At 38.5% G+C, this 26,778-nt stretch overlaps 1 long non-coding RNA gene across 1 annotated transcript; it reads left to right on the forward strand.

Moving 5' to 3' along the window:
* On the forward strand, window positions 1-24,842 carry LOC124621886. Its single transcript, XR_006980583.1, has 3 exons — window positions 1-70; window positions 24,635-24,685; window positions 24,773-24,842. It is a non-coding gene; the product is annotated as an uncharacterized LOC124621886 (long non-coding RNA).
* The last annotated feature ends 1,936 nt before the right edge of the window (window positions 24,843-26,778 follow it).

The raw sequence follows: 26,778 nt of genomic DNA on the forward strand, positions 1-26,778 counted from the left end.
CTGTGATTGAAGCTCAGTGCACTGCTGGTGATGACCACACATTTGACAACCATCCCAAAATTGCAAGAGAGTGAGTTGCAATGATCAACTTGTAATATATATTTATTTTTGATCTAGCTAGATGAGTAACACTAGTACAACTGTTAAACAGATTAAATATTTTCATATTCTAGCAGGGAATGTATTAACATCTGATTGTTCACAATCAATTTTCCTGATAATGTAACTCATTTACCAAAAAATAAATTTCGTAAATAAATATTAATTTCAGTATCAGTATAAACACATGCAGTTGGAATTAGGAATGAGTGGATGAGTAATTCTGAATGTAGCAATATAACTCAGCTGAAAGCCTTGTTGGTTCCACTTTGCAGTATAATTTTACTTTTTTTTTTTTTAAATCCCCCTATTTCAAAAGTTATCTGTAACCAAATAACTCATATTCCAGAATGTTCTGTTACGACAATGAATACACATGGTCGGTAGAATAAAGTCACTCCTGGGTATCCTCATTCACTGCATACATGGTCTGCTGTACAGCTTTAATACATGTGTACAAATCATAAACACCAAAAACACTTCAGCAGTGGCAGGACATACATCACAGTGTAAGTCATAACCTTGACATTGTCTGGGGGGGGGGGGGGGGTATCCCCTTCAAAGACCAGAATAAAGTGGTCATTATTAATGTGGTTGTCCTTAGTGCCTTTCTGAATATGATGAACAAAATGAATACCTTGCCATTCCAGACTGGCCCACACTTCACCAGTTTGGACGATGAGGTCTCTATGAAAAATGACACCCTGACGTTCATTCAAAGGCTAGTGAGGAGTAATGGACATCAGAATGTTGTGAAGATGATCACAGGCACAGAGTCCCACAGACTGTTCAGCAGCAGAAAATCTGATCAATAGCTAAACCTGATCACATCTGACTCAGAGTGTCCACTTTGCCAAACTTGTCTTTGATAGTTTCTACCAAAAATAATTGGTTCGTGGTGGGAAGGTGTCCTTGTCAGTCTTGATGCAGACCAGGTAGTGGGGAAAAGATTTCACCCCAAGACAGCGAGTCTGACCCTTTTCCCATGAGGGGATATCCAAGGAGGGGAAAGTTGTAGGTTGAAAAGAGGTACCATGAAAAGTCATTCCTGACTAAAGGGGCAGCCACAGAATGGTCGGTTGTTTTAAGTCTGATGCGTTTGATACACAAAGTGTACACCCTGATAGCACCAAAACCAATCAGGGGCTCTCCCTTTGTGCACTACTCAGCCACACCAAGGGCCACATGGCATAGGGGCTATTGATGGGAGTCCCAATGCTCCATAATGGCAAGCCACTACTCCTAGGCATACACAGAGAGGTAGCAGCTCATGTATCAGAACTGTCATCCCTGTGTTTTCAGAGGACTCCATCAAAAGAGTACATAACACCCCAAGCACACGAAATAACTACTGTGCTAGCTGTATAGCACCAAAAGGACAATGGCTTCAGGTAAAAAATGGAAGAGGTGGTAAGGCCACATGCCAAAGACTTCATGTATGGTGTTGTTCCCCAGCTGGCTCACACCATGGAGACAAAATTTAGAGGAGTTAAATCCCCAAAGAGGGACCAAAAACTCCAAAGAGGGAAGTGTAAAGCAAGAAGAATAATACTGTAAGGGATAGCAACAAAAAAAAAAAGGGTAGCCAGGCCCATGTAAGCAAGGAATAGAGTTGTAAAGAAGGGGAAGAGGGGAAGGATTGAGCGACGGGGATGAACAAGCACGGGAAAGTTAATGCAGATTTGAAAAGTAGAAAGGATCCAATTACTAGGAGCCTCATGTGCTCCATGCACAAACTCACAAAGTAATTGTGACCCCCTCCCACTGGGGAGTGGGGATGGAGCAGATATAGAAACATGATTCCGTGATGTTAAAGAAAAAAAATTTTCATATCTGAGTATTACTGGATTTGCTCTAAATACCCACTGGCCAACATGCAAACCTGCAGTACTGAGGTCAGACTGGCCATCGTGACAACTCTATTTCTCATGCACCACCATCCAGTGAAGTAGACAACACTACCCAGTGCTGTTGACACCGTTACAGTCGCATGCTGTATTGCCATGCTAGGTGTCACGACAATGCACCATAGTGCACACAACTACACACTGCTTACTCTAGAGCCCTGTAAATTAATATTAAACTGACTGAGCATATACTAATTCAGAGATGACTCTCAATGCATTTCAATAATGTGCATAACAGAGAATCAGTTTCATACCTAGCATGAAATGAAGTGACAGTATGGCATTTCTGGCCAGGAGATCGTATGCAGGAGCAATCGCCCGCCTACTGCAAATCTATATCAGTTGATACTACTTTTTTGCATCTAAAGAAAAGTTAAAATGGTGATAAGCGCAACACAACCCCCAACCTCGAACCTCTGAGAGGATAAATTCTCCAAATCGGCCAGGAATTGCACCTGGGCCCCTGCATAGCTGTCGGTCTCTCTAACCAACAGCCACAGCGATGGACAGAGCTAGCCTCCGACACACTCATTCACTGACAGTCCTGTAAGGCATTGTGTATTGGAACAGGAAAGCAACATTGGGCATATTTGAATTTATAGACGTCTCACAAGGCATTTCAGTATAGTGCATAATACATAATTAATCTCATACCTGGTGTGCTGTGTGGAAGCTCCTGCTACCTTTGTATGCCAAAAGCTTACCCTTCACACTCAGTGACAGGCCTTGTAAGTAAACATACATTAAAATAGACAGGAAGACAAGATGTCCGGCGAGTGAATCACTGGTGTTTTCTTTGTCCACTAAAATAACTTATTTGGGAGGAAATAGTGACAAATTTAAATTTCCTTTGTTTCGTAAATTTGCTGTAGTGACTATTCTTGTCCCACAACAGAATATTTGCGTCCCAAAGAGATTATGCTTGAAAAAAAAAAAAATTGTGTAATCTGAAGTCCTGATAATTGCAACATAACGCGAAATTTTGCATGCCAAAACACAAAAAATTCTATTCGAGTTTTCTTGATAGTGCAAAATTCGTTTAAGAAAGACAGCTACTAGTTTCATCAGTGTCTATTGTCACAATAAAAGTATAATTATAAAGTTTTTCAATTCTATTTAACTAACACATTTCATATTGTTTACTAGTTAGAGGTGATCTAGTCATAAATTTTTGGAGTTATAAACATTTAAAACCTGACCAAACACTAAAGTAAATTCTCTAAAAGCAAAGTAATTACTAATACATTCTTCTATCGTTGTATCTCTAAATCAGTACAAAAACAACTATGGCAAGTAAGACTTTTGTGTTGTTTTTGTTTACATATAGCCAATCTTGTGTCCTTGACAAATTTAAAACTCAATTACTCTTTTGAAAGTGACCACGAGTGAGAAATGTGGAAGCTGTTATAGCGTAGTGAGTAGAGGGATTTGTTGCTAATCTTGTAGGAAATATTTTCACTGGGGGAGGGGGTGGGGAGAATGTTGGGAGAACAGGAGAGGCTCTCCCCTGGAACTGCAAAGTATGCAAGGAACATTTTGATTGGGGTACAGGAAAGGAAAATCTGTGCCCTTCAGGCACAGTTGAAGGAAGCAAGGAAGGAACTGATAAGGATCAAGAGAGATAGGGAGGAGGAGGGTGGTTGTGAACTGGCAGAGTTAAGTGGAGAAGAGCCTCTGGTAGAAAGAGGAGCAAGAAATGTGCAGCACACTTCAACCAAGGCCAAGAAGCTTAGAAATATACAAAATGTTAGGAAGAAGAATAATAATAAGAAGAAAGTGCTGCTGCTAGGTAGTAGCCAGGGGTGAGGTGTAGGCTCTGAGTTACAGGAAATCTTAGGGGCAGCATACCAGGCCACCAATATCTTCCAGCCAAATGCAGGGCTCATGTGATAGAGGACTTAGGGTCTTTACGTAAGGACTTTACAAAAGAAGACCATGTAGTGATAGCGGGTGGGGTGGGAAACAGTTTGTACAGGGATGGGGCATATGACATAGGTGGTGACCTGGGCAAGATAGCTTCCCTGACTCGTGGCACCAACGTACACTTTGTTGAGCTGTTCCGGTGTCACGATTGGCCACACCTTGATGGAGATGTGAGGCGAATCAGTGTGGGGTTAGGGGTGGCTCTGAGGGTAGCCAACTTTGCTCATGTTTCTCTGGTGCCCGTCGGGACTATCGACAGACGGGGTTTCACTAGGCCTGGCCTATACCTAAACAGGACTGACAAGGGAAGATTGGTACAGCTGATTCGTGAAAGTATAGGGGGTGGATCTCGGGCCACACATGGTCAAATACCCGTTGTCATCAGTATGAGAGGTAGGTCTTTTTAGGATAAATCCAGACAACAGGTTCCCCTGCCTAAAGAGTATCTCCAGCAGTTTGAATTAACAGGGCTTGATATCACCAAGATATTAATAATTTTGTGTGTGTATAGATCTCCCAGTGATAGTATGGACACTGTTATTTAATAAATTAATAGAATTTCTAAATAAAGTCTCAAGTACACAGCTCAGCACAATTCTGTGTGGGGACATTAAAATCAACACGAATATCATAAATGAATCCAGCAACATCCTCATAAATATACTTCAAAGTTTTGGCCTGTCCCTATTGGTCAATAGTGCAACAAGGGTTACTATAATGACTTCATCAGTAATTGACCATGTGGCCACAAATATGGACAGGGAAAAATGCGATGTAGCTGTAAAAGATCTCGGATTATCAGACCATCTCTGTCCAATAACAACAGTAAAATGAGACATCAAATCATTCCCTAAACTACAAGCCAACAAACGACATCCATCAGAAATGAAAATAAAAGATTTTTTGAAAAGGAACTAGCAAAACAACGCTGGGATGAAGTGTATAAGGAAACCAATGTGAATAAGAATCCACATTATTTAAATTGAACTTTGAAAAGGCATTTTCAAAGGTATGCATGTCATATCAACATCACACAAAAGTTGATGGATAACAGCAGGTATTAAGAAGTGCTCCCAAACACTTAAATACCTCACTTCCATGAAAAAGAGTCACAATGATCCAGAATTCTTAAATTTCTATCATAGATACAAAAAGATCTATAGGAAGGAGCTGATAGCTGCAAAAAAGTCGTTTAATGACAGTAATATATAATGCAGGGAATAAAAGCAAAGCACTCTGGGATGTTATAAAAATGGGAACGGGGAGAGGCAAAGAAAGACTGAAAAACATACTGCTAAGGGAGGGGGATAAGGTAATAAATAAGCAACAAAACTTATCAAACTACGTAAATGAGCATTTTTGAAGTACGGCAGGGAAGTAACAACAAAAATTCCCCAAAACAAATATAACCCCTGTAAATAATGTTGCACTAAATACAATGATGTTACTTCAAATCACAGAAAATGAAGCCTGTAACACTGTTCAAAAACTGAAAAATAAAAAGTCAGAAGGCTTAGATGAAGTACCAATGTGTGTACTAGAACAATGCATAGAGGTTACACAAGTCCCTTACCACACATAATAAATGAATCCTTTACATCAGGGACATTTCCAGACAGGCAAGAGTTGTGTCTTTGGTTAAGAAAGGTAATGTAGAAGATGCAGAAAATTACCAGCTTATTTTCCTGCTGTCACCATTCTCAAAAATAATAGAAGCAATTATGGAAGATAGATTAATGAATTACCTGAATAAATACAATCTTTTAAGTGAATCACAGTTTCGTTTCTGATGTGGCAAAAATACAGAGTCAGCTGTGGTAGAATGCACAAAAGTTGTACTTGATGCTCTTGATAAAGAAGAGTCTGTCAGAAGGTTCCTTCATGATCTTTCTAATTCCTCTGATACAGTCAACCACAAGATTCTGTTAAATAAATTAGAAGCATTAGGAATAAGAGTTGTAGCTAAGGACTGGTTTTGATCATACCTAGCAGATAGGGTACAAAGAATAGTGATAACACATACTTCAAATAGATGTAAACATTTAGTAAAACACTTATCAGACAAACCTAAGGACATCACATACATCCATACCCAAGGCAGGATTTGAACCTGCAACCTTAGCAGTCTCACGGTTCTGGACTGAAGTGCCTAGACCCGCTCGGCCACCACGGCCAGCCAAAAATGCATTAATATGGGGTTTCCACAAGGTATCAAATTAGGACCAATACTATTCCTGATATATACCAATGACTTTCCCAGTAGTGTTTCTCATGGTGAAAAAATTCTCTTCGCTGATGACAGCAATATTATAGTCACTGAGAAAACAAGAGAACTCCTCTCAGAGAAAGCAAATGAAACTCTCAAGGAAGTTTACAATTGGTCAATATGCGACAAAGTGACATTTAACATAACAAAAATTAATGCCATGAATTTCAGTTTGAAGAGGGAAAATGACAATGTTAAATTAAATGTAGATTTCACCTCTATAGACAGTCTAACAAATGCAAAATTTCTAGGAATGAATATTGATTCTCAGTTGAAGTGATGAGAACACATAAAGATACTTGCAAACAAAATGTCATACCCTTAGAATCCCATCATCAGTGTATAACATGCCGAGACTTCTAGTTACATACTATTCATATGTACAGTCAGTTATTAGCTATGGCATTCTGTTTTGAGTAAAAAATGCACAAAATATGAACACAATTTTTGAACTTCAGAAAAGAGCCATAAGAATGATAACCAAAAATAGTAGTTGAGATCATTGTAAAGATCTGTTATAAACACTGTGGATTCTAACTGCACCATGTGAACACCTTTACCAGTCAGTTGTACATATCAAAAATAACATTGGTAATTACTGTACAAACCTTTCTGTCCATGACGATGGAACAAGAGCAAGACTTAAGTTGCATTCACCAAGAAAATATAAACACAAAATAGCATTCAATTAAACTTAAATCAAAATGCAGTCAATGTGAATTGGAACAGAAAAGTGACACTGAGGATATTAGAATTCGTAGATGTATCACAAGGAATTTCAGTTTTGTGCATAACACAGAATTAATCTCATACCTAGTGGGCTGTGTGGAAGCTCTTGGTGCCATGGAATGCCAAACACTTGCCCCTCTTACTTAGTGACAAGCACTGTGAGTAAACATTTAAACATGATACTGGCATTGGGCATTGGCACAGAAAAGTAATATTGACCGTTTTTGTATTCATAGATGTCTCACAAGGAGTTTCACTACTGTGCATAAGACAGAAATAAGCGCATACCTGGTGTGCTGAGTGGAAGCTGTTGCTGCCATTGATTTGAGTTGTTTTGCAACACCTAAAATATTTACTTTTATGTCACTCATACTAACAGCTGCTCTGTTTTCAAATTCTGGAGTATTTACTTTGTATTCTTTCATTAAGGAATAACTGAAAACTGTATTTAGTAACCCGTTTTAATGGCACCATCATTGGTAACATTTCCATGGCTATCATGCAGTGACAGTATTGTCTGTTTTTTGCCACTGGTGTACTTTACATACAACCAGAATCTCTTTGGGTTTGCTACCATATTTTGAGACAATGTTTCATTGTGGAAACTATCAAAAGCATCTCACAATGACGTCCACACTAAAATTCGAGCTTCTGTGAAACTTAGCCAGTCTTGGGGATTTTGCTTTCTTCTGAATTTGGAATGTTTTATTCATTGCTTCTGCAACAGTGTTCTGACGTGTTTTGTCTACTACAGTGGATCAGTCCCGTCTCTTATTAACTTATGTGGTATGAATCTATCTATTGCTGTCGATACTGTATCTTTGAATTTGAGCCCTGTCTGGTCTACCCTTACATAATTAGCTTGGAAGGAATGGGGAGCCTTTCTTAGGAAGACATTAAGTAATTTTATTACATCTACATCTATACTCCGCGAGCCACCTTACGGTGTGTGGCGGAGGGTACTTATTGTACCACTATCTGATCCCCCCTTCCCTGTTCCATTCACGAATTGTGCGTGGGAAGAACGACTGCTTGTAAGTCTCCGTATTTGCTCTAATTTCTCGGATCTTTTCGTTGTGATCATTACGCGAGATATATGTGGGCGGTAGTAATATGTTGCCCATCTCTTCCCGGAATGTGCTCTCTCGTAATTTCGATAATAAACCTCTCCGTATTGCGTAACGCCTTTCTTGAAGTGTCCGCCACTGGAGCTTGTTCAGCATCTCCGTAACGCTCTCGCGCTGACTAAATGTCCCCATGACGAATCGCGCTGCTTTTCGCTGGATCATGTCTATCTCTTCTATTAATCCAACCTGGTAAGGGTCCCATACTGATGAGCAATACTCAAGAATCGGACGAACAAGCGTTTTGTAAGCTACTTCTTTCGTCGATGAGTCACATTTTCTTAGAATTCTTCCTATGAATCTCAACCTGGCGCCTGCTTTTCCCACTATTTGTTTTATGTGATCATTGCCCATATGAACACAAAAGTAACAATGAGCATATTTGGATTTATAGATGTCTCACAAGGTATTACACAATTCTGCTTATCACAGAATTAATCTCTTACCTGGTGCGGTGTGTGGATGCTCTTACTGGCATTGTATGACAAAAGCTTACCCCATTACGCTCAGTGACAGGCCCTTTAAGTAAACAATTAAACATTAAATCAGAGTGCAGGCATTGTGCGTTCGACCAGAAAGGTAACGTTGAGCATATTTCAATTTACGGAGGTCTCACAAGGCATTTCAGTATTGTGTGTAACACAGAATTAATCTCATACCTGGTCTACTGCCATGGTAAGTCACAAACTCTTTCTTGAGATTCACTGACAGATGCTGTAATTAAAGATTAAAACAGCATGCAGGCATACTGCATCAGAACACAAAAGTAACTTCGAGCATATGTGAATTTAGGGATGGCTCTCAAGACATTTTAGTGTAGTACGTAAGACAGATTTAATCTCGTACCTGGTGTGGTGTGTTGGAGCTGTTGATGCCTTCGTTGACTCAAAGTTTGTTGCACACATGTACTGACACTTATAGGTTTTTAAATCATGCTCCATACATAGAACAGAAACATGGCACTGTGTATGTGTGAAATAAAAGATAAATTACATTCACATACCAGGTGATAAATGTTGCATATCTCACTGCCATGTATGCCACTGAGTTTTCATCCAGTAATTCTATCAGTTCTGCTGGAACCTGCAAATACTTAATCTGCCATACTTAGAAAGCACTCGATTCTCCAAGCATTCACTCAATATGCTGACACAACAAAAAGATTCACACAATTATAGCTTTTGGCCAATAAGGCCTTTATCAGCAACAGATACACATACATATGCGTGCAAACGCAACTTGCACACACGCCTGCAGTCTCAGAAAACTGAAACCACATTGCGAGCAGCAGCTCCAGTGGCAACTGGGTGGTGCTAAGGAGGAGGCTGGGGCAAGGAGGGGGTGGGATAGTATGGTGGGAGTGGCAGACAGTGAAGTGTTGGAGTTTAGACAGAGGACAGGAGAGAAGGTGAAGAGGGGTAAGTACCAGAAAGAAGAGAAATATAAAGAAATTAAAAGAGACTGTCAAACAGCTTTGCTGTTACAAGCAACATGAATGCAGGTATACCTTTATCAAAAAGTTTTACCTGTTTTGTGTTACCATGTATGTATTTCAGTGCCTTATGCATACTCTCCAGGTGCATGTCTGTGTTGAGCCGGTTCGCATCCTATGACAATATGCCCAACACTTCACATCTTTTTCATAATACATCTGGAAATAGTGACCAAATTCTGATGTCTCTGAATCGCTGTTGAGTTTCTGAAGTGCTTTTATCAACGATTCCTGAAACACGGCAACGTCTCTTACCTGCATTAATGTCTTAAGGAGTTTGTACACCTCATTTCTCTTGTCCAAATTTCAATTTTGCTGTTAATATTGGTCCTCCAGGCTCTGTCGACATGCCAGGTACAGAAAAGTTTCATTTCAGGAGGTCCCATTGATTTGTTCCAAGCAGTACTATATGATTCTGCCAAAACTGTCCAGAATACTTTTGGGGAAATCTGTTCAACCTGAAACTTAACACAATTGAAAAATATACTCAAAACATGAGAGTCATACCTGTTAGATATGAGGAAAGCACACAGAAATCCTTGCCTCATATCACCCAATACAAGTAATGTTGTAACTTCAAAATAATAGCCATTTAGGCCATGAGTTCCATCAACACAAATCCAATCACTTCCGTATTTTGCTTATATTTTGGCTTGTACGTCGTTCATTATAATTAACACAAAGTCTTCACTTCTTAGCGCAGGGTGTAGATCATTAATTGTTTCTTGAGGCTTATAGAACAGTATACATTAATTGTCACTTTGCTGCACTTCTTGCACCCAAGCTTCAACGCTGATCACACCATTTGTATGTCTGACTGACTTTGAAGACAGTTTATATGCAGCTGCAAATTCTGCATCATTGTAAGATGCACTTTCTCAAAATTTGAATTGTGCACCATTTCTTCAATTGTTTGGAGGACAGTAGGAAATGAGATTCATGTAGCAATGTCTTCAGCTATCTTCATCCATTCTTTTTCTGTCAGAGGCAGATGACTTAGGTCCAGATCCTGACCAACATGAGTGGACACAAAAGTAACATGGCATTTTCCTTCCTTGTATTAGATTTTAATGTCTGCTGGGCACTTTCCATTGATTTTGTTACTCCTTGTCAATTTTAGATGTCTGCTCCCATCACCTTTGGAGATAAAATGACCTGAGCGATGGCAAACATGACAACATTTGGTGCCATCATTGTAAAATTTAGTGCCACAGCTTTTAATGAATTTGGAATGTGTAGCACATTCCATTTCGTCTTTCCATTTTAAAAATTCTTCTTCACTGGAGAATTCTAAGGCTTCTGGTTTCACACATAAGGCACGTACAGGCTAGAAATGATCCATCCAGTACTTTTTAGAATCGGTTTCATAATGCACACATCATGCTGTACAGTGGTTCCACTCATATCTTACATGCCATCAGTGATGTGTAATGATTGAGACAGAGAAGTCACAGAGAGAGAATTTAGTATCAAGGGACCCACAAGGATCTGTATTGAGCCCATTACTTTCCTCATTATATGTTAATGATGTGTCGAGTGTTGTCTCCCACTGTGAATATGTTTTATATGCTCATGACCTGCAGTTATACGTAAGTGCAAGCCCAACAAATCTTCACTCAGCCATCCAGAAAGTAAATGCTGACCTACTTGCCTTATCACAATGGATGCAGAACACTTCATTCACTACAGAAATATAGAAAGATATTTCCTCTCGAACTTAAAAAGAAACCTGTAGAATCACTAATACTCCCCTAGTTGGTTATGGTGATCCTATTTTCCGAGGATTTTTGTGTGAGAGCTCATGTCAGCTGGAACTGATGAAAAATGCTTCTGAGATACATTTGTGACTTACACTATTTCTACCATATCACTCCTATGAACAATTATCATGGCTATGTGCCTATAGACATAGAGATCATCATACACTGTGTTTGCTGCATCGTTCAGATGTTCAAATGTGTGTGAATTCCTAAGGGACCAAACCTTTGAGGTCATCGGTCCTTAGAGTTACACACTACTTAAACTAACAACACACACACCCACGCCCAAGGGAGGACTCGAACCTCCGGTGGGAGGGGCCATGCCATCCGTGACACGGCGCCTCAAACTGTGTGGCCACTTCACGCGGCTTGCTGCATCATCTTCTCAATCATTGCACTCCTGCCTATTTATCTTCAAGTCTTACACTGCTGTCTGAACAGCACAGCAGATATACTCATTCTCAATAAAGTAAAATCCTCTCTGTGTCACTACACAGCACTGCCATTTTCTCTAAATTATTTTCTGTATGAGGATCCTGACTTTGGAACAATCTTCCTCAAAAGACTGGAGAAATAAAATCATTTCAAACTTCAGAAGAGAGCTAATGACTCACTTCCTATCACAACAGTAAAGTATCTCTTCTTGCAACTCACTCTCGTCAACCCTCCCTCCCCCTTTACTTTTCCCTTCTCATGTCTACAGAGTTCTCTGTTGATATTACCTTCTTTTCTATAAGCCATTGTCACTTTAATTTCAACGCTGTCCTCCTCCATTATCCCTTCCACTTCTTCTAATACCAAGGAAGGCTTCAAAAGCTCCAAACTAATCAATATCATTCATAATGCCTCTGTTATTTTATTATTCTTATCACTATAACATTATTATTACGTTTTTCCTTTCTCAGATGTTATGTCTGGTTAAAAATGGAAAGTGATATGGACCTTCATCAAGTGTGGCTTCCTTTTAACTGTACGGTATATGTTACATTGCATTTAGGAACTTTCGGGTAATTGAACATGTATCAATAATTACAGATTGTAGTTATATATAACTTGTAACCATTGATGCCACTTCCTTATACACAAATATTCGGCACGTCCAGGGCCTCGCTGCGATGGAGCATTTCCTTTCACGCCGATCACCTGCCACCCTACCTAAAACCTCTTTCCTCATCACCTTAGCCAGCTTCATCCTGACCCACAACTTCTTCACTTTTGAAGGCCAGACATACCAACAATTAAAGGGAACAGCCATGGGTACCAGGATGGCCCCCTCGTACGCCAACCTATTCATGGGTCGCTTAGAGGAAGCCTTCTTGATTACCCAGGCCTGCCAACCCAAAGTTTGGTACAGATTTATTGATGACATCTTCATGATCTGGACTCTCAGTGAAGAAGAACTCCAGAATTTCCTCTCCAACTTCAACTCCTTTGGTTCCATCAGTTTCACCTGGTCCTACTCCAAATCCCATGCCACTTTCCTTGATGTTGACCTCCACCTGTCCAATGTCCAGCTTCACACGTCCATCCACATCAAACCCACCAACAAGCAACAGTACCTCCATTATGACAGCTGCCACCCATTCCACATCAAACGGTCCCTTCCCTACAGCCAAGGTCTTCGTGGCAAACGAATCTGCTCCAGTCCGGAATCCCTGAACCATTACACCAACAACCTGACGACAGCTTTCGCATCCCGCAACTACCCTCCTGACCTGGTACAGAAGCAAATAACCAGAGCCACTTCCTCATCCCCTCAAACCCAGAATCCCCCACAGAAGAACCACAAAAGTGCCCCACTTGTGACAGGATACTTTCTGGGACTGGACCAGACTCTGAATGTGGCTCTCCAGCAGGGATACGACTTCCTCAAATCCTGCCCTGAAATGAGATCCATCCTTCATGAAATCCTCCCCACTCCACCAAGAGTGTCTTTCCACCGTCCACCTAACCTTCGTAACCTGTTAGTTCATCCCTATGAAATCCCCAAACAACCTTCCCTACCCTCTGGCTCCTATCCTTGTAACCGCCCCCGGTGTAAAACCTGTCCCATGCACCCTCCCACCACCACCTACTCCAGTCCTGTAACCCGGAAGGTGTACACGATCAAAGGCAGAGCCACATGTGAAAGCACCCACGTGATTTACCAACTGACCTGCCTACACTGTGATGCATTCTATGTGGGAATGACCAGCAACAAACTGTCCATTCGCATGAATGGACACAGGCAGACAGTGTTTGTTGGTAATGAGGATCACCCTGTGGCTAAACATGCCTTGGTGCACGGCCAGCACATCTTGGCACAGTGTTACACTGTCCGGGTTATCTGGATACTTCCCGCCAACACCAACCTATCCGAACTCCGGAGACGGAAACTTGCTCTTCAATATATCCTCTCTTCCCGTTACCCACCAGGCCTCAATCTCCACTAATTTCAAGTTGCCGCCACTCATACCTCACCTGTCATTCAACATCATCTTTACCTCTGCACTTCTGCCTTGACTGACATCTCTGCCCAAACTCTTTGTCTTTAAATATGTCTGCTTGTGTCTGTATATGTGTGGATGGATATGTGTGTGTGTGTGTGTGTGTGTGTGTGTGTGTGTGTGTGTGTGTGTGCAAGTGTATACCCCTAAGGTAAGTCTTTCCGCTCCCGGGATTGGAATGACTCCTTACCCTCTCCCTTAAAACCCACTTCCTTTCGTCTTTCCCTCTCCTTCCCTCTTTCCTGATGAGGCAACAGTTTGTTGCGAAAGCTTGAATTTTGTGTGTATGTATGTGTCTGTCTGTGTTTCTATCGACCTGCCAGCGCTTTCGTATGGTAAGTCACATCACCTTTGGTTTTTAAATATATTTTTCCTGCGTGGAATGTTTCCCTATATATATATATATATATATATATATATATATATATATATATATATATAAAAGATGAGGTGACTTACCAAACGAAAGCGCTGGCAGGTCGATAGACACACAAACAAACACAAACATACACACAAAATTCAAGCTTTCGCAACAAACTGTTGCCTCATCAGGAAAGAGGGAAGGAGAGGGGAAGACGAAAGGAAGTGGGTTTTAAGGGAGAGGGTAAGGAGTCATTCCAATCCTGGGAGCGGAAAGACTTACCTTAGGGGGAAAAAAGGACAGGTATACACTCGCACACACGCACATATCCATCCACACATACAGACACACCCTTAAAACCCACTTCCTTTCGTCTTCCCCTCTCCTTCCCTCTTTCCTGATGAGGCAACAGTTTGTTGCGAAAGCTTGAATTTTGTGTGTATGTTTGTGTTTGTTTGTGTGTCTATCGACCTGCCAGCGCTTTTGTTCGGTAAGTCACCTCATCTTTGTTTTTATATATAATTTAATGATATCAATATAATAGAAGGAAACATTCCACGTGGGAAAAATTATATATAAAAACAAAGATGAGGTGACTTACCGAACGAAAGCGCTGGCAGGTCGATAGACACACAAACAAACACAAACATACACACAAAATTCAAGCTTTCGCAACAAACTGTTGCCTCATCAGGAAAGAGGGAAGGAGAGTGGAAGACAAAAGGAAGTGGGTTTTAAGGGAGAGGGTAAGGAGTCATTCCAATCTCGGGAGCGGAAAGACTTACCTTAGGGGGAAAAAAGGACAGGTATACACTCGCACACATGCACATATCCATCCACACATACAGACACAAGCAGACATTGCGAAAGCTTGAATTTTGTGTGTATGTTTGTGTTTGTTTGTGTGTCTATCGACCTGCCAGCGCTTTCGTTCGGTAAGTCACCTCATCTTTGATTTTATATATAATTTTTCCCACGTGGAATGTTTCCTTCTATTATATATATATATATATATATATATATATATATATATATATATATATATATATATATATATATATATATATAAGTTTGGATGTAGCTGTATTGCATTGATGTACTGGTGGATATTGTGTGGTATGACTCCTGTAGTTGATAGTATAATTGGTATAATGTCAGCTTTATCCTGATGCCACATGTCCTTGACTTCCTCAGCCAGTTGGATGTATTTTTCAATTTTTTCTCCTGTTTTCTTCTGTATATTTGTTGTATTGGGTATGGATATTTTGATTAGTTGTGTTAATTTCTTCTTTTTATTGGTGAGTATGATGTCAGGTTTGTTATTTGGTGTTGTTTTATCTGTTACAATTGTTCTGTTCAAGTATAATTTGTATTCATCATTCTCCAGTACATTTTGTGGTGCATACTTGTATGTGGGAACATGTTGTTTTATAAGTTTATGTTGTAAGGCAAGCTGTTGATGTATTATTTTTGCTACATTGTCATGTCTTCTGGCGTATTCTGTATTTGCTAGTATTGTACACCCACTTGTGATGTGATCTACTGTTTCTATTTGTTGTTTGCAAAGTCTGCATTTATCTGTTGTGGTATTGGGATCTTTAATAATATGCTTGCTATAATATCTGGTGTTTATTGTTTGATCGTGTATTGCAATCATGAATCCATCCATCTCACTGTATATATTGCCTTTTCTTGGCCATGTGTTGGATGCGTCTTGATCGATGTGTGGCTGTGTTAGATGATACGGGTGCTTGCCATGTAGTGTTTTCTTTTTCCAATTTACTTTCTTCGTATCTGTTGATGTTATGTGATCTAAAGGGTTGTAGAAGTGGTTATGAAATTGCAGTGGTGTAGCTGATGTATTTATATGAGTGATTGTTAGTTTCTGCACGTTCTAGAAAGAATTTTCTTAAATTGTCTACCTGTCCATAATGTAGGTTTTTTATGTCGATAAATCCCCTTCCTCCTTCCTTTCTGCTTAATGTAAATCTTTCAGTTGCTGAATGTATGTGATGTATTGTATATTTGTGGCATTGTGATCATGTAAGTGTATTGAGTGCTTCTAGGTCTGTGGTACTCCAATTCACTACTCCAAATGAGTAGGTCAATATTGGTACAGCGTAAGTATTTATAGCTTTTGTCTTGTTTCTTGCTGTAATTTTTTTTTAGTCTTTGACTATATTTTTCTTTTAGTTCTTCTCTAATATTTGTATTATCTATTCCTATTTTTTGTCTGTATCCTAGATATTTATAGGCATCTGTTTTTTCCATCGCTTCTATGCAGTCGCTGTGGTTATCCAATATGTAATCTTCTTGTTTAGCATGTTTTCCCTTGACAGTGCTATTTTTCTTACATCTGTCTGTTCCAAAAGCCATATTTATATCATTGCTGAATATTTCTGTTATCTTTAGTAATTGGTTGAGTTGTTGCTGCCAGTAGTTTTAGATCATCCATGTATAGCAAATGTGTGATTTTGTGTGGGTATGTTCCAGTAATATTGTATCCATAATTTGTATTATTTAGCATGTTGGATACTGGGTTCAGAGCAAGACAGAGCCAGAATGGACTTAATGAGTCTCCTTGGTATATTCCACGCTTAATCTGTATTGACTGTGGTGTGATATTATCTGGATTTGTTTGGATATTAAGTGTGGTTTTCCAGTTTTTCATTACTATGTTTAGGAACTGTATCAATTCAGGATCTACTTTGTATATTTCCAATATCTGTAGTAACCATGAGTGGGGTACACTATCAAAAGCTTTTTGGTAATCAATGTATGCGTAGTGTAGCGATCTTTGTTTAGTTTTAGCTTGATATGTCACCTCTGCATCTATTATCAGTTGCTCTTTACATCCTCATGTTCCTTTGCAACAGGCTTTTTGTTCTTCATTTATAATTTTGTTCTGTGTTGTATGTGTCATTAATTTCTGTGTAATGACTGAAGTTAATATTTTGTATATTGTTGGTAGGCATGTTATGGGGTGATATTTTGCTAGGTTTGCTTGATCTTTAGGTTTCAGATAAGTTATTCCATGTGTAAGTGTATCGGGGAATGTGTATGGGTCTGCAATGTAACTGTTAAATAATTTAGTTAGATGTTAATGTGTTGAGATGAACTTCTTTAGCCAGAAATTTGCCATTTTATCTTTTCCAGGGGCTTTTCAATTGTGAGTAGAATTAATTGCTTGGGTGACTTCATGTTGCAAAATTATCACTTCAGGCATTATTATTATTATTATTACTTTTTATTAATAATCCAAATTATTAGCATTGAGTTTGTTGTGTCTTAACTTATTATTATAATACATTATTTTATCATCATTATCAATGTTACTTTCAGTTATTATTTTGATTAATAATGCAAATTATTATTATTGTGGGTTCTGTGTAATATTGTTTGTATGTGTTGTTCCTGGTCATATGTAAGTTAGTGCCTTAAGCATCTAATCTAGTCAGGCTAAATAAACCATAAATAAATATATTTGGGAATTTTGTTGCAAATACTTCAACAATTAACTGATAAAATTTGTCAAAGTGTCTTCACTCTGAATGCGGTCTGATTTTGTTATCTGCATATCAACTGATGAGTGTTCATCAGAGTATCTCAGACTACCATCTAGCCTAAAAACCACCATGTGCACCCCGCAAGTACTTACCTCACTGAGTAGCTGCTCCCTTTGTGTAGTGTACCCTGACCTGTCAAGGAGAGTCCTACAATTATCCACCCAATAATGCAGATCCAGCCAGGACTGTCAGACTCAACAAAGCCTCTGGCCGAGATTGTCCACTCAGCTCCAGACCGTAGGACCCCAGTCAACTCTGGAAACTATGGTGCAAATCATGAGCTGTGCTTGCACTCCATATGTGAGGCCAGCAGCCTCCACCAGTCATCTGTATGAACTGAGGATGACCTCAGAACCCTTGAAAAAGGCATTGTCAGAACTGATGCCACTCTTTGCAGATGACTGCACCCTGCAAGCTCGATAGCTACAGGCAAAGCCACGACATCTCGGATGAGGCTCCCTGACAGACATATCAAGTGTCAGTGTACACCATTTTCCTAAACCTGCAAAAAAATAATAATGTATGAAAATGTACTGTAGCTTGTTTGATGCATCAGTGCATTTGTCACAAGCAACTGGAGTTGAGTAAAATAGTGTAAATAGCAGACTAAGTGATAAGTGTGAAATGGTATATTGAGACTTACTTAACATACTTGTAGATAGAATGTTAGGGACACAGATTATTAATAACAACAACTTTTTCATTTATGGTCTTGTGGTGGTATGAACTAACATTTTCTTTTCTTTTCTTTCTTTTTTTCCAGCTGTATGGAATTGAATTCTCACAAGCTTTTTGCTGAGTACTCATAAACCGATGTCAGATGGTAACTGACTCTCATACCATCTGCGACCTCATCCACAGCCATGTTGCCAGCAATATCATTAAGATGGCTGCAATATAATTGGATAGATAAGATGATCTACTCACCAAGCTGGTGGCAGCAGAAACTATGTATAAAGGATATAGAAATGTGGAAGCTTTCAGAGCCATTGGCTCCTCCTTCTAGCAGAAGATTTGAAGGGAAAGAAAGAGAACTGAAATGGATAGATTTATGGAAAAGTTGCCCAAAACCCTAGGTCAGAGGAGACTTACCAGACAGGATGAGAAGGAAAGACTGATCCTTGGTGCCTGCACTGCATGAGATTTGAAAACCTGGGAGCTTAATGATGGAATATATGGTAATCAGCAAGACACAATTTACTGAAAAAAAAGAAAAAAATCATGCTGAGTCAATATGAGCTGAAAGCTAAGTGCATCGTACATGATAGGCATATATGGGAGGGGGAAGATAGTGGAGAGGTGTGGGGGGGATAGACAGCCTGCAAAATGAAAGGGGAGCAATGAAAAGGAATAGTTACTGAGAATATATTCTGAGAACACTATGATGCTATTTTACTTTTTTAAGCTGATATTTCTCGTTGATTCAGTAAACAAATCAAATGGATCCCATACTATGTATTTATATGTCCAAAAGTAATAAATAAAGTAGACTGATTGTTGGCTTTGGTGTCCAGTGTCCAATGTTGTTGAATAAGTCAGTTTGGAGTCTGCTTGTTTCTATTAAATCATTGTCTTCCCACAGCAGCTGAGTGGTCAGGTTTGTTTATTTATTTATTTACATTTTCTTTGCGTGGAGCCGTCATAATGACGGCTTTTGCAAACGTCAGACTTAATACTATGGTTATATTTATATTATATATTCTGTAGCTGTTGCTACTTATGTCAATTTTTTACATTTATCACATTACAACTGATATGCTAATGCCTCATGTTACAATCACTATCTTAAAATTCATTGAAAGAATATAAACATTTTTCCATTAGAAAAGATTTTAATTTTGTTTTAAAAACATTTCCCATGTACGTTCTTAGAGAGTTTGGTAGCTTGTTATACCAAATCAAACCACTGATATATGGACTTCTATCAGTCAGTTTTAATGTTGTTCTGTTAATGAAATAGTTACACTTTGTTCTAGTGTTGTGATCGTGTACATCACTGCCCTTGATAGCTTCTGTTGGTTGACTTACAAAAAATACAAGTATTTTGAAGATGTACAGAGAATATATTGTCAGATATTCGTGCTGCACAAACACTTCATGAGATGAATCTCTATGTCCCATCCCATGTATAAGTCTTATTGCTCTTTTCTGTAGTAGCAGTCGTAGTATTCTTTTTAAATGTGCATCTGCTGCACAGCCCCATAGTTCAATTCCGTAATTGAGAAAGGGGTAATGTGTTCCATAATATATTAATTTCAGTGCTTGGCTAGGAACTATCTCTGCGAGCTGCCTGAAGAGATATATGGCACTACTGACTTTTGCACATACGAAATTAATGTGGTATGTCCACCGCAAATTTTCATCAACATATACACCCAGGAATTTACAGTTACCATTTTCTGTTGCAGAGATGTTACACACCCAATCGATATTGTCATGATTAGAACTGCCAGTTTTAAATGTCAGTAGTTGAGATTCGGTGACATTCACCTTGAGTCCCTGATCATTGAAGTATTTTGTTACTTCTGTTACACCACTAGTAGCAAGAGATTCTAGCTCTTTGGATTCACTCCCATAGAATAATATTGACGTGTCATCTGCATAGCTTACAATATGGTAGTTAATGGGTTGTGCAATGTCTTTAATATATATATAAGGAAGTGAAAGGGTCCAAGGATTGAGCCCTGTGGTACACCTTGTAATACAGGTTCACTGGTGGACTGGGAGTTCATGATTTTATTATCTAGTTTGTGTGACAATTTAGTGCTTTGCTTACAATGCAACAGGTACGTGATTAGAAGATTCATGGTTTGATTCCCAATACTATAAAATTTTAGCTTTTTAAGAAGTACCCTATGGTTTACTATATCAAATGCTCTTGTCAGGTCCAAAAATATACCTGCAGTCTGCATCTTCTGGTCCAACAGACAGTAAACTTCATGGATGAACTGTGTAACTGCTGTGGTTGTACTTAGCTCTTTTCTGAAGCCATGCTGCGAATCTACAAGCAGTTTATGTTTTGTGGGAAAGGCACTTAGCTGAGAAAGGATAATGCTTTCAAATATCTTACTAAAAGTGGGAAATAATGATATTGGTCTATAGTTGGAGACTTCTTCCTTACTTCCCTTTTTATACACTGGTTTCACTACACTCATTTTTAGAACCGTTGGATACATGTTTTCTCGAATGCTGCAATTAATCAGGTGAGTAAGAGGTTTAGAAATTTCTTTTAAGCATGCTTTAGTAATAGCACTGGATACACCACCCCATTCGGATGAAAAATTTTTCTTTAGCATGTATGTTGTCCTGCGAACCTCCTGCTCATTCACTTTCACTAATTCAAATTCGGTACACTGGGTGAGATGGCACCGGATCTCTATCTGAGAATCTGTAATATGCATTGATTGTTCACCAGAAATGTATTAGTTATTAAAAATATTACATATATTATCTGGGTTTTTTATAATGTTACCATCATGTCTTATGCTGAGTGGTTCCATGTTCATCTTGTTGGGATCTTTTCGGTTTTTGAAAGACTTGCACCCAGCGAATGGTCTACCCAATAGGAGGCCCAAGTCACACGACATTTATTATTATTAAATCATTAAGTTTATTAATGGAGCCATCCTCCATAATCTCTTCATCCACAACATTACATCTATGCATCAGAATTGGCATTTTGAAAAACTTGTTATTGCACAACTTTAATAAATGTCTCAGAAAGAGCTTCATAGGATGTCACAAATCTAACTGAGTTACAGCTGCCAAGACCTGCGTTATGCAAATGATATTTTAGAAGGGTCATATCTCTTGATGCTTCTAGAACAACTGTTAGTTGAAAAAAAGGTCTAACTTGATTTCCTATTTAAAAATACAATTTATATATGATTTAGTGATTGTTTTTTGACATCGTTTGTTTAGTTAATGCTTTTTAAGACAGATGGTTAAGGGTAAAGTGTTACAATATGTGCAATTTGTTATTCCTGTTGAAATGTAATATTGGTTTTGCTATTGTTTTGCAAAACAAAAAGTATTGTTTAACATAGGTTGCGATTGATACTAGGAATGAGTGTTAAAATTAACAACAAATATTACAGTTTGTTGCACTAGAATTTCTGACGAATTTGCAGAAACTAATTTTCATAACGTTTCTTAGAGTGGTAGAAAATATTGATGTATAAATAAAATTTGTAAATATAGAAAATGTTGAGAGAAATATGTTCATAAATATCCACCAAAATGGTTTATATAGTTTAAAAATGAAAACTAGTTCGGATATTGCCAAATTTGAAGGGTATCGCATATTTCATTTATTGGTAAAAAGATTACATTAGAACATCTTCCATTATACCATTGACATTAACGTAAATTTAGATTAGGTAGGTGGTAGGAACCAAGCACATATTGTAACACTAGCTCTCACCTGAGGAATTCTAAGAGGAGGGAGAATCCAGATGGCATTTATGGTGAAACAGGCACCAAAGTCCTCACTGTCAAGTTGTAGAGCATGTTCCGCAACAGGATATGTGTGTTGCGCATATACACACACTGTTTATGCACATTCATCATAACTGGTAACTTGGTGGTAGTCCTGCCAATACAGAAGGCCAAACAGTGCTTTCATAAGAGCAGGTACATGATGTGTCATTTCAAAAGTGGCTCTCCCTTCAATATTATATTGTTGTGACAGTTACAGTGCTGGCATACGTGATGGTATGAGGGTGTGTAGAGCAAGCCTTACAGTGGGGACAGTCAGACGGGTAGGAGTCATAGGGTAAAGGAATGGGTGCAGCAGGCACACTGAGTCTGAGCAGGATATTGCAGACGTTGTGGATGCAACAAAAAGGTATTCTAGGTGTGGTGATTAAAATGTCAGACAGAATGGTCTTCATTTTAGGGCATGATTTTAGCAAGTTATAGCCTTGTCAAAGTAACTGATTAATACATTCAAGACAAGGATAGTACCGAGTGACAAGAGGTGTACTCCTTAGTTGTTTTTTGGAGTAATCAGCAGTACCAGGCAAAATGAAACAATGGAAAACCCTGGATGGAATGTAACAATATTATGAAAAGGATGGTTGCTACTCCCCATATAGTGGAGATGGAGAGTGTAATTAATTAAATTTAAAAAAAAATTTAATGATATCAATATAATAGAAGGAAACATTCCACGTGGGAAAAATTATATATAAAAACAAAGATGAGGTGACTTACCGAACGAAAGCGCTGGCAGGTCGATAGACACACAAACAAACACAAACATACACACAAAATTCAAGCTTTCGCAACAAACTGTTGCCTCATCAGGAAAGAGGGAAGGAGAGGGGAAGACGAAAGGAAGTGGGTTTTAAGGGAGAGGGTAAGGAGTCATTCCAATCCTGGGAGCGGAAAGACTTACCTTAGGGGGAAAAAAGGACAGGTATACACTCGCACACACGCACATATCCATCCACACATACAGACACACCCTTAAAACCCACTTCCTTTCGTCTTCCCCTCTCCTTCCCTCTTTCCTGATGAGGCAACAGTTTGTTGCGAAAGCTTGAATTTTGTGTGTATGTTTGTGTTTGTTTGTGTGTCTATCGACCTGCCAGCGCTTTTGTTCGGTAAGTCACCTCATCTTTGTTTTTATATATAATTTTTCCCACGTGGAATGTTTCCTTCCATTATATACATACATATATATATATATATATATATACATGTGGAATGTTTCCCTCTATTAATTTATACATATGATTATTTATATTATTCTAGTTTTTTTTTATAATTTTTGTTGAACGAATTCAGATGGATGGAAATATTTAAAAATTAGTGAGTGTATTCAAACCATGATAAGGTGTCATCAGACATATGCTCTGAGAATGTCATCTCTGTAAGGAGGTGGTTCGTGGGCCACGTTATTTCTGAGCTAAAATGAGATCAATACTGAAAATACAGTTTACATATAATGTTGAAACTTTAGGATCATGGATTAAACAAATAATGAAATCGCAATAGCATTAATTATAAATATAATTACTGAAGTGCACTATGCTACTTACATTGGGAATACAATATTAATCACTAGTGATATGTTGATTAGCCGCACGTCGGTATCGCGTCTGTGCACAGTGGAAATTTCCTTATATAATTACTGGTATGTGTGAGTATGCGCCCTGCAGTACGCAGTGACATTTTATAACATTAAAGAGTTTAAATTAGAGTGACCAGTCTAATGCACGAGGCTCTCCCTTGACTCCATTCCATAACAGATAACAGAAGAAGTAATTAACAAAAGACTAGACATCCTTTCTGTGTCTCACCAGCGATCACATGCGACCGCACTCAAGATAACTTGCATTGGCTTTCATGCTTTATTAAACAGGGTTCTCTGATTTAAAAAAAAAATAGATTTACATGCTGTGGCTAAGAATGTGCCTTTAAACCGCCCCCAAAGTTGTGAGGCAAAAGATCAAATCTTTAGACAAGCAACTTTCCCAAGTGGGATGGCAAAAATAAGAAAAATTATAAATAATAAATACTCCTCCAATTACTTACACATAACATCATATACAGATACATTATGATTGCATTTATTTACATTTTGACAAATAAAGTTCTTAGCCGGTCTTTAAGTTGCCGGATTATGTCCCTTTGTTGACCGTAGTCTGTTATTGTAGTTCAAGCGCACGCGGTTCACTGTAGGTTGGTTGCTGCCACATCGCGATCGTTGCTAGATATTCTGTCTCACAGAGTTGCCAGTTTCAGTCTCTGTTGCCATGCGTATATTCTCGGATGTATCTCTTCGCAATAACATTCTTACCAAAGTTCCTTGCAGGTAAGTACTTCATCACTTTGAAAAGAAAATATTTTCCATTGGCTTTCAATGTTCATTGTACTGGTATAGTTTATAATTTATTCATTTCTTGCATCCATTAGGTTCTCGTGCCATCAAGTCCATTTGTTGGTGTTATTGCAGATGTGATACAGGTTTGTATTGTCCATTAAAGTTCATTACAGTGCACCTTTTCCTCGATTTTAATGAAGGAAAGGGTTCGTTTTTGTCGTTGTTCACAGATCCGGTCGTATGTAAAAATTGAAGTACGTAATGTCAGGTGTGCCACAAGTGTTTTGTCCCAGAGAAGGCATGGAAATCACTTCCGACATCACAGTTTACTGATTTGGTTATCCAATGTTCTAAATAAAGGTTAGTGTTTGTCATCCGTTGAATTATTAGCATTTTGAAGTGTTCCATAAGTGGCTCCTCCGGTCGCTTGCATGGCATTACATAGTTAGTTTCTCATGTTGTTAGTGAGTGCGGGTGCACTCTGACGATAATTGTGTACGACAGCTTGCACTCGTTGTCAAACATAATTGGCATAATGTCTTTGTTCAGAGACGTTTGGACTGCAAATTTTACCTTATCACATCGTTGTCATTGTTCGCATTCACACACAAGACCTAACAACGCACTGGTTCATACATGCGAATAACTTCACACGTAGCCACACTGATCACATTGTGTTTGACAAAAGTTTCAATTTGTGGACATTTATATATTCCGGTCCTTTTCTACACTCTTGTCCTTATTGACAGGTATAGATCAATACATTGACATGGAAATAAAATTAAGAATACAATTACAACTATATTTCTCAGTCATTCATGTGAGGGTTTCATGTTAGACATGTACAATATTATTCACATTTCTCCTGTTTTGATCTAGTTTTCACAACTAAATAACATAATGAAATAAGTATCCTTTGTCGACTAGGTATAGAAAGAATTGTTTGCAAATCAAAAATTCAACAAATATATACAAGTTTAAATTCACCTGAAAATAGAGAATATAAGACAAAATACATCATAACTAGAGCACTGGACCCTGAGGCGCTTATTAAACTCAAATGTGACTGCATATCGAAAAGGAAATTTATTCAGTAAATCATAACCTAAGGTTACCATGCAATTAATCGGCCACTGTGTCATGTGTTTTTGTCTCAAATCGCTGTGCTCAAGAATTTCTATTTGTTCCGCAGGCATGCGTGTAAATTGGTGTCACAATCTACATGTCGTGCTGCAAACTTATTTAATACATGTGCCTTGCACAATCATATATATTTAATAACAAATAATAATACTTACCTTCTTCAGTCAGGCACATAAATATTAATTAAGTAATATTAGTATCCTCTGCCTGTCATTATTCAGTGCATTCCCTTAAAACTACTATTTACATGTAGTTATTCTGTGTTGCACTTTTTAATGTCTTTATTTGGACATAATCCTATAATCTTGTCATTTCTCCTGTTCTTTAGTAAGTACACTCCTGGATGCGGTATCCCGTGGATTATGTATGGACAGTCATAGAAAAGTCTCCACTTAGCATTCCCATGCATCCTTCCTTGCTACCCTCCCTGTTGCTTCATAACCTGGGTTGTGAGTAACTAAATCCACTTTCCCTTTCTTTCCCCTCTCTCCTCCCTGATGAAGGAACATTTATTCCGAAAGCTAGGAACGTAAATTTTCGGTTGTTTTTTTTGTGTATCTATCGGCTGTACTGAGCTGAGGTAAGTACTGGCCAGCCCCTCTCTCTCTTTGTTAGTATTTGTTTAACTTAATAATTTCTATATCCTCAAAATTGGCAATTATTCTTAGTGCAAAAGTTGCTAAACCTAGTCACTTTAGAAGATCCGAAATATGAATTTTCCAATTAAGATTCTCATCTATATGTGCACCCAAAATGTTAGTATGCTCTACCCTGTCTACTGACTTCTGCTGATGTGTTATATTTATTGAAGGAACTGTACTTTTTGCAGCAGAAAATTGGATTTACTGTGTTTCTTCCAAGTTTAGAGCAAGCTAATTTGCAGAAAACCAATTAATGACTTTTCCAAAGACCTTATTTGTATCATTTTCAATTGGACTTTTTGTACTGGATTAATAATGATGCTTGTACCATCAGCAAACAGTGTCAGTTCAGCTTCCTGTTTCAGATAAGAAGGGAGGTTGTTCACATATATCAAGAACAGAAGGGGACTGATGATTGAATCCTGTTGAACACCTAATGTAATTTAACACTA

Source organism: Schistocerca americana, chromosome 7, assembly GCF_021461395.2.
Source record: "Schistocerca americana isolate TAMUIC-IGC-003095 chromosome 7, iqSchAmer2.1, whole genome shotgun sequence".
Classification (NCBI taxonomy): Eukaryota; Metazoa; Arthropoda; class Insecta; order Orthoptera; family Acrididae; genus Schistocerca; species Schistocerca americana.